Source organism: Sinocyclocheilus rhinocerous, unplaced genomic scaffold, assembly GCF_001515625.1.
Source record: "Sinocyclocheilus rhinocerous isolate Xijiao unplaced genomic scaffold, SAMN03320098_v1.1 scaffold1600, whole genome shotgun sequence".
NCBI classification, from domain to species: Eukaryota; Metazoa; Chordata; class Actinopteri; order Cypriniformes; family Cyprinidae; genus Sinocyclocheilus; species Sinocyclocheilus rhinocerous.
In genome coordinates, this window is record NW_015665129.1 from 1894550 (window position 1) to 1903275 (window position 8726).

Genomic DNA, 8726 nt, shown 5'->3' on the forward strand with positions numbered 1-8726 from the left:
GAGGAACTTCGGTGTAGTGTACTTATGAGAGAGAGAGAGAGAGAGAGAGAGGGAGGAAAGATTGATTATGGCTGAGACTGACAGAGAGAGAGAGAGAGAGAAATATGAACTGCTCACTTGGCATGATCCGGTTTGACTCAGCACAAAGAGACTTGTAGTACTAAATCTCAAGCACAGAGAATCTCAATCACCCAAACCTCTGACCTAAAAACACCATCTCTATAATCTTTCTTTCTGCATTACTCTGATCAAAATTTTCTGCCCTTTAGTAACCTATATATAAAAATTAATTTCTAAAGGAATCTCCTCATCAAGATCAGCTGATTGACACAAGAGGTGATAGTTTCATTAAGAGCCGGCTTGGGCTGTCACAATTATGACATTTCTGACTGATGATTAAATAGTTGTAAAATAATTGATTAAAGCTATTTCTTTTGTACATGTTTCGACATTTGTTAATTTTAATTAGAAGTATTTTTCAAATTATTTTATACTTTTTTATGGAACCCTGTCAACCATTATATTATATTACATTACATTACATTATATTAATATGTTTAATTTATATAGCGCCTTTCCCAGACTCAAGGACGCTTTACAAAAGCAGTAATATAATAGACAGACATTTCACACAGTCAAAGACAGTCAATTAAGTGGACAGAAGACATTTGCCCAGTCCAGAAACAAAAGTGATTGCAGTTGCATATCATGATACAATTGAGTACAAAAGCAGAGACACATAGCATAGAATTGAGTAAACAACATAGAAAATGGATAGTAGAAACAAACAAACAAACATAAAGTGCAGTAAATGCAAGACACATACACGTAACAAAAATACTTTGGGAAAGCATTACAACTGGTAGTACAGGAGTTGGAAAGGGTCTAAAGAAACATAATTATGACTGGTAGTATGGGTAAACAAGTAGGCTTTAAGTTGTGATTTAAATTCAGAGAGTGAGGTTATTGTCCTTAGTGCCAGTGGTAGACAGTTCCAGAGTTTAGGAGCCATGACAGAAAATGACCTGTCGCCCACTGAAGATAGACAAAATCGTGGTACAGTAAGAAGATGACACCCTGAAGATTGAAGTGATCGAGATGGAATGTAAGGAGAAAGTAAGTCAGAAAGGTAACAAGGAGCATAGCCAGTGAGTGATTTAAAGGTATGCAGAAGAATTTTGTAAATAATGTGAGATGACACAGGTAGCCAGTGGAGGTTGAATAAGACGGGGTGATATGAGCAGATCATTTAGAGTTAATATTCTTGCAGCAGAATTTTGAATGTATTGTAAGTAGGGCTGTGCAAAAAATCGAATGCGATTTTCATGCGCATATCGTCAGTAAAGCCGCTCCTGTGATTAGTAGTAAATCTCCAGCACGTGCTTTCAGATGGAGCGGCATTTACTACACAGAACCGTAGTTCACTGACAAGCTACACAAAATCGCGTTCAAAAACGGCAATGAATCGCCTGCGATTTTGAACGCGATTTTGTGTAGCTTAGAGAGAGAGAGAGAGAGAGAGGGAGGAAAGATTGATTATGGCTGAGACTGACAGAGAGAGAGAGAGAGAGAAATATGAACTGCTCACTTGGCATGATCCGGTTTGACTCAGCACAAAGAGACTTGTAGTACTAAATCTCAAGCACAGAGAATCTCAATCACCCAAACCTCTGACCTAAAAACACCATCTCTATAATCTTTCTTTCTGCATTACTCTGATCAAAATTTTCTGCCCTTTAGTAACCTATATATAAAAATTAATTTCTAAAGGAATCTCCTCATCAAGATCAGCTGATTGACACAAGAGGTGATAGTTTCATTAAGAGCCGGCTTGGGCTGTCACAATTATGACATTTCTGACTGATGATTAAATAGTTGTAAAATAATTGATTAAAGCTATTTCTTTTGTACATGTTTCGACATTTGTTAATTTTAATTAGAAGTATTTTTCAAATTATTTTATACTTTTTTATGGAACCCTGTCAACCATTATATTATATTACATTACATTACATTATATTAATATGTTTAATTTATATAGCGCCTTTCCCAGACTCAAGGACGCTTTACAAAAGCAGTAATATAATAGACAGACATTTCACACAGTCAAAGACAGTCAATTAAGTGGACAGAAGACATTTGCCCAGTCCAGAAACAAAAGTGATTGCAGTTGCATATCATGATACAATTGAGTACAAAAGCAGAGACACATAGCATAGAATTGAGTAAACAACATAGAAAATGGATAGTAGAAACAAACAAACAAACATAAAGTGCAGTAAATGCAAGACACATACACGTAACAAAAATACTTTGGGAAAGCATTACAACTGGTAGTACAGGAGTTGGAAAGGGTCTAAAGAAACATAATTATGACTGGTAGTATGGGTAAACAAGTAGGCTTTAAGTTGTGATTTAAATTCAGAGAGTGAGGTTATTGTCCTTAGTGCCAGTGGTAGACAGTTCCAGAGTTTAGGAGCCATGACAGAAAATGACCTGTCGCCCACTGAAGATAGACAAAATCGTGGTACAGTAAGAAGATGACACCCTGAAGATTGAAGTGATCGAGATGGAATGTAAGGAGAAAGTAAGTCAGAAAGGTAACAAGGAGCATAGCCAGTGAGTGATTTAAAGGTATGCAGAAGAATTTTGTAAATAATGTGAGATGACACAGGTTGAATAAGACGGGGTGATATGAGCAGATCATTTAGTATGAGTTAATATTCTTGCAGCAGAATTTTGAATGTATTGTAAGTAGGGCTGTGCAAAAAATCGAATGCGATTTTCATGCGCATATCGTCAGTAAAGCCGCTCCTGTGATTAGTAGTAAATCTCCAGCACGTGCTTTCAGATGGAGCGGCATTTACTACACAGAACCGTAGTTCACTGACAAGCTACACAAAATCGCGTTCAAAAACGGCAATGAATCGCCTGCGATTTTGAACGCGATTTTGTGTAGCTTGTCAGTGAACTACGGTTCTGTGTAGTAAATGCCGCTCCATCTGAAAGCACATACTGGAGATTTACTACTAATCACAGGAGCAGCTTTACTGACGAGATGCGCATGAAAATCGCATTCGATTTTTTGCACAGCCCTAATTGTAAGCGAGAAATTGAGTGCGCTGGTAATCCAGCAAAAAGAGCATTATAGTAGTCAATGCGCGATGTAATAAAAGCGTGCACTAATGATTACTTTTGGGCTGACATAAGAACGAAGTTGTGCTATACGGCGAAGCTGAAGAAATGCAACTTTAGAAAGTTAATTAATGTAAACATCCAGGGTCAGTGAAGTATAATATAAATATAGAAATAACATAACATAACATAACATAATATAATATAGACCCTTTTAGGGCCTTCGTCACAGCGCTAGTTGGAGGCAAAACAAAGCGAAAACTGGAAGCGGGCAATTCATAAAATCTCATTTTATTGTGATGTGTTGAAGCGCACACTTATCAGAAAAGGTTAAATAAGGTATTGTCTTTTGTTGTTATGGATTATGGTTTGTGTTACGCGTCTAAAGATTTATTATGCATCTCACTACTATGTCGTGTATGAAATAATGTCTGTGTGCATGTGTGTAAAACAACAAACTGACGATTTATATGCTTAATCATCTGTAATTGTATATACATTGTTGTGATTGATTGTGGGTGGAATTTTTAAGAACTTGGTAAGAAAGAATAATCAAATACAGAAAGTTCAAAATTAGTTTCTGGAATTTTATTTCTAGAAAATATTCAGATCTTAATTGAAATGTACTGTATGTGAAGTAAAGGTACTGTATTGTCACTGTAAACTTACATCATTTACAAGAGGTATATTCTTTAAAATAACTATTTGGCCATTACATGATACATATATCTTCAAATAATATATCCATCACACTGAATGTTTAACTTTTTTTTTTTTTTGTATTTTGGCACAGTTCACGTAGCTGTAAGAAATAGTTGCCTGCTGAAATTGAAATACAGTATATATACATCTTCATGACTAGATAGACACAGGTGAGTTTCTATTTACTATACACGTTAGGTTTCTCTATAGATGTGAGTCACTCAACCGGAGGAAACTGTTAATCCTGTCAGATCGTCCATCCTTTGAGTGAGCATCAGGTCAGCCTATCTGGTTTCGTCCATTAAAGTTAACCTTTTCAAATAACAATCACGGTCTTGGACAGTGAGTGACCTTACATATGCAGGTAAAATCGGATTTTCTTCAGACATTGTTAAAAAAAACAAGCTAACACACTTCATAGCTAGCGTTAGTGAAGCGGTCAGGGGAATCTTTCTGCTTCCACCTAAGCTCCTCCCACAGAAAAACCTCACAATGTTTACTAACAGAAAAAGGGTCTATAATCCACAAACTTAAGTAGATTTCAAATAAAAATATAAATAAATACAAAATAAATAAATGACATTTGTTTATTTATTTTTATTTTTAGTTCATTAAATATTATAAAATAATTTAATACATTAAACCAGATCTACAAACCTATAATAAGGACTAAATAAATAAATCAATTTGGTATTTGACAATAATATAACTTAACATAAAACGTTTTATTCATTCATTCATTCATTCATTCATTTATATAATAACAACTAAACTAGTTTTTTTAATAACAACTATATTTGACAATAACAACTTGGCATAAAGGGTTGTATGTATTTATTTATATAATAAGGACTAAATAAATAAATTGGTATTTGACAATATCACAACTTAGCATAAAGGGTTATTTATTTATTTATTTATTTATAACAAGGACTAAAATAAATTGGTATTTGACAATAACACAACTTAGCATAAAGGGTTTTATGTATTCATTTCTTTATACTCAAGACGTGCTCTAAGGATTGTTTGGTTTAAGTCTGTTTCAAATTGCTTAAACATATACAGTTTATTGCATTTCTGTATTCTCTTATTATTGGCAATATGTAATTTATAGGAATTTAATGTGCACATTGATTGCTCTTATCTATAATAATCATGGTCAGGTGATAACATAGTAATCGTGACAGCCTCAGCGCTGCTTTTGTCTCAGTCATTACCATAAATTCTTCTATTCTGCTCTCTATCTTTTCCTTTGCTCTGTCTGTCGTTCTCCGCTTGAGTTGCAGCTGTACAAGACTGACAACTGATCCCCTGCACAGATAGCTCCTAATGCTGGTCTGTCAACACCAATTTTGAGACGAGGCAGCTTGAACAAGACCCATGTTCAGCCTGAAATGCTGCTTTTAACATTTCTAGATGAGCTTCTGTCAGTTAAGCCACGCTAATGTAATAAAGTGTGATGCTGAGGGACAGGCCAGCTTCCGGGCGATGTGGGGTTTTGTTGCCGGTCCGCCGCTAGCTGTGACTCATGGATAATGGAGAATGAGCCAGAGACTGAGACTTTCCCGTTCCTGTCCTGCGGCCAGTAGATAATTCGTTTTACGGCTTTCATGCGAAGACACTGATGCTGGCGTGAAAAGGGGCTTCTCCTCTGAGGCCTGGAGGAAGGGTGAGCAGAGTCGTCACGTAATTGTACTTGTAGTAATAAATGCAATGGCAACGGATCCTGACATGCTCACGGACACACTAACGGTTTCCGCTGCAATCCTGAGCGAGTAATGATGCCCCATCCTATCTGGTGACCTGCAGCGGACAGAAAGATTAATAATGAATTATAATTTAAACATTCAACCGTTCCTCACACAAAGCTATTTTTAGGCTCCAAAAAATGGATATAGCACACAAGTCATTTGAACTCATTTTTATTGTACTCCTTTAGTCAGTCCCTCCAGTTCTTCATGATTTGATCACACAGAATGTTGCTTTTTTGCAATCCCGCATGTTTCACCATTTAACATGAAATAATAATCACAAAAAGGGCAGTCCTACTTGATGACATGCATGCATGAATGAGAAATTAAAGCATAGGATGTTCTTTAAAAGAGTTATTAAGCATAATAAACCATGAAAACAAACAAAATGCAGTCCTTGAGCTGACTGACACACACCCAAAGCATGCAAGTCATATACACATAAAGAGTCCGTTGTGTGTTACATTAATCAGAAGTAGTTAAGAGAAAATCGAATGTGTGTCAGTATATTAGATCTGTGCATTACTTCAGAAAGTGTCAGTATACCTGCTGCTGTCTGTGTCTTTAATGTTAATCAAACCACAAATGAAAAGGAGGATTTTTTTTTTGGACAGGAGCTTGTGAAAAACCTCTCTTTTTGTGTTACATGGAAAACAAAGCAGTCTGCATTAGTGCTGGGCTGTTTGACCAAAAATCTGTATCACCTTTTTTTTTTTAGGAAAAGAATATGAATCAGATTGCATAAAGCAGTTGCACAATGACTGCATTTTAATCACGGTCCAAACATACATGCTACATGTAGCATGAGCAGTTTTTGATGTAAATTAGATTGTATAATTTCAACATTTAAAGCAAAAACAGAATGGTCTGACCTTAGCTTTGTGATATTATGCTACATAAAACATATCTGCACAAAACAAAAACGGACAGACGAACTGAATGAGAACGGAGATTTACTCTCTGACTGCAGGAGGCACTTATGGAACAGCAGGGACACAATGTTTCCTTGGTTACTGCTGTAAACAAAGCAGCACTGCAGTGTAAATACTGCAATAATATGAATTATATGGAGGTAAGATGAAAAGAATATACTATCTAATCTTTCCGAAGACGGTCAGTTCCCCTCAGCGATACATTCATATAAACCCCTCACCCTCAGTTCAGTATGAAGGATTTTCTTCCAATATTTTACGCATGGTGAAGTGAGTTTGCCTGTACAGTATTTTGTCCTCTTTGCAATCGTTTTCAATGTCTCTGGCTTCTGTTAACGGTCATTTACAGTTGGTTTCTTTGCCCAGAATTAGTTGTGTGTTATTACTAGTTCTAAAAGTTTGCCAACCATTAAGGCCCGTTCACACCAAGCACGATAACTATAAAGATAGCGATAAAGATATAGTTCTAAAAATCGTTCTCAATATTAAAGAATAGCAGAGTTCACACCACAGCTATAACGATAAAGGCACAGAGAAACGATATCGTTGTAATCACTTTCAGAACTATTTTTTTCCCAGCTGATGAACGATAAAAACACTGACAGCCAATCAGAATCAATCCTGCTGTGATGAGCTCAAGAGTTTAAAGCGGCAGATGCACGTGTGCTTAGAATAAACAGATGATATCGTTGGCTGGTGTGGACGCTAATATCATTATATTTATAGTTATCATTCTTGGTGTGAACGGGGCTTTAGTCAGAAGTGTATGCAGTTAACTGGAATCTCTCAATTCATGACAATGTCTACATTGCTTAGCCATTTGTACCGGTATGCCAGTTTTTTAAAAATTCATACCGTGTGTGTAATTCAAACCGGTTTAATGTTTGAACCGGTATATTGCCAAGCACTAGTATGCATAAATGGCTGAACTATCCCTTTAACCTCTCTGGCATTTGTAAAAGACTCTCTTAAAGAACAATGGAGGAAGTGTGAAGTGCTTAGTCAGATTAGCCTTCAATGGAATTCTTACCATAAGGCATGAGGACCAACAGGAATCAGGCCGTGAGCTCACCTGGAGAGTTTTGCAGAGATAATGATCCATCTCGGATTTGACAGCCATTTTCACCATTTTATTAGCAGTGGAGCGCCGCGGAGGAGGACAGTCAGACTGAGTAAAAATGTTTTGATTTAGCATGGAAAAAGAGCACGTAACTGAACAAAGCACTTCAAAATCAAATAGACCGCAGCGACCATGTGGGCTGCAGCATGCCAGGGGGCGGACACAACAGTTTTCAAAAGAACAGCTCTTTGACAGCATCTGAGAGTTCATATTGATACGCATGGAATACATTTCCATACAGCGATATGGTGTAAATGAAATGCGATGTGTCCTGCTGCAGAGAAAAATAAGAAGGTGACCAGTGACATGCTGCACGTCAAGGAGGTCTATGATACCTAGAAAAAGTGGTTTTGCTAATATTCCCGTTCATCTCAATGGAAGTTGCTTGACTGGCGTGGGACCTGGTGGAAGTAGGCAGTTTTTGGTTACTTTTTTTATCCAAATCTAAAGTTAATGTCCTGTATAAATATAGGCAAAACCAATAAAAACATTTACCACATAAAATAAAATAAAAAATCTAAATAAATAATAAACATTTTGTGTAAATGGGGTTCCATAGTATTTTTAACTTAAAAAATTATGTAAATTATTGTAATTTTTAAATAAAGTATTTTTATTCAAATTTATTACTTTATTTAAAAGAAAGTAAAACATATCATGTAAACAGAAACACGTTTTGTCTGCCAAATATTGTCATTCCGGCATCTACCAGCAGGACCTATCCGGGCCATGCTAACTGTTCAAATCTTGAACCCTTGCTGTGGGTAAGTTAATGCTCCATATACCAATTCTAGATTAAAGGGGTCATATGATGCGATTTCAAGTTTTCCTTTCTCTTTGGAGTGTTACAAGCTGATTGTGCATAGATAAGATCCCTGAAGTTGCAAAGACTAAAGTCTCAAAACCAAAGAGATATTCTTTATCAAAGTTAAAACTCTGCCACGCCCCCCTAAAACGGCTCGTTCTAACACGCCCCCACATATCTACCTCACTATGAATATTAGGAAATATTAGCATAATGCGCCCAAATGTGCACGCAAAGAAAGAAGGCGTGGTTTCAGTAACCGCAGTTAGTGTAGAAGCAGC

The 8726-nt window shown here is 36.4% G+C and overlaps 1 pseudogene; it reads left to right on the forward strand.

Moving 5' to 3' along the window:
* The window catches only part of LOC107731133 (nephrocystin-4-like), a 161425-nt pseudogene that overhangs the window by 75535 nt on the left and 77164 nt on the right, over positions 1 to 8726 (forward strand).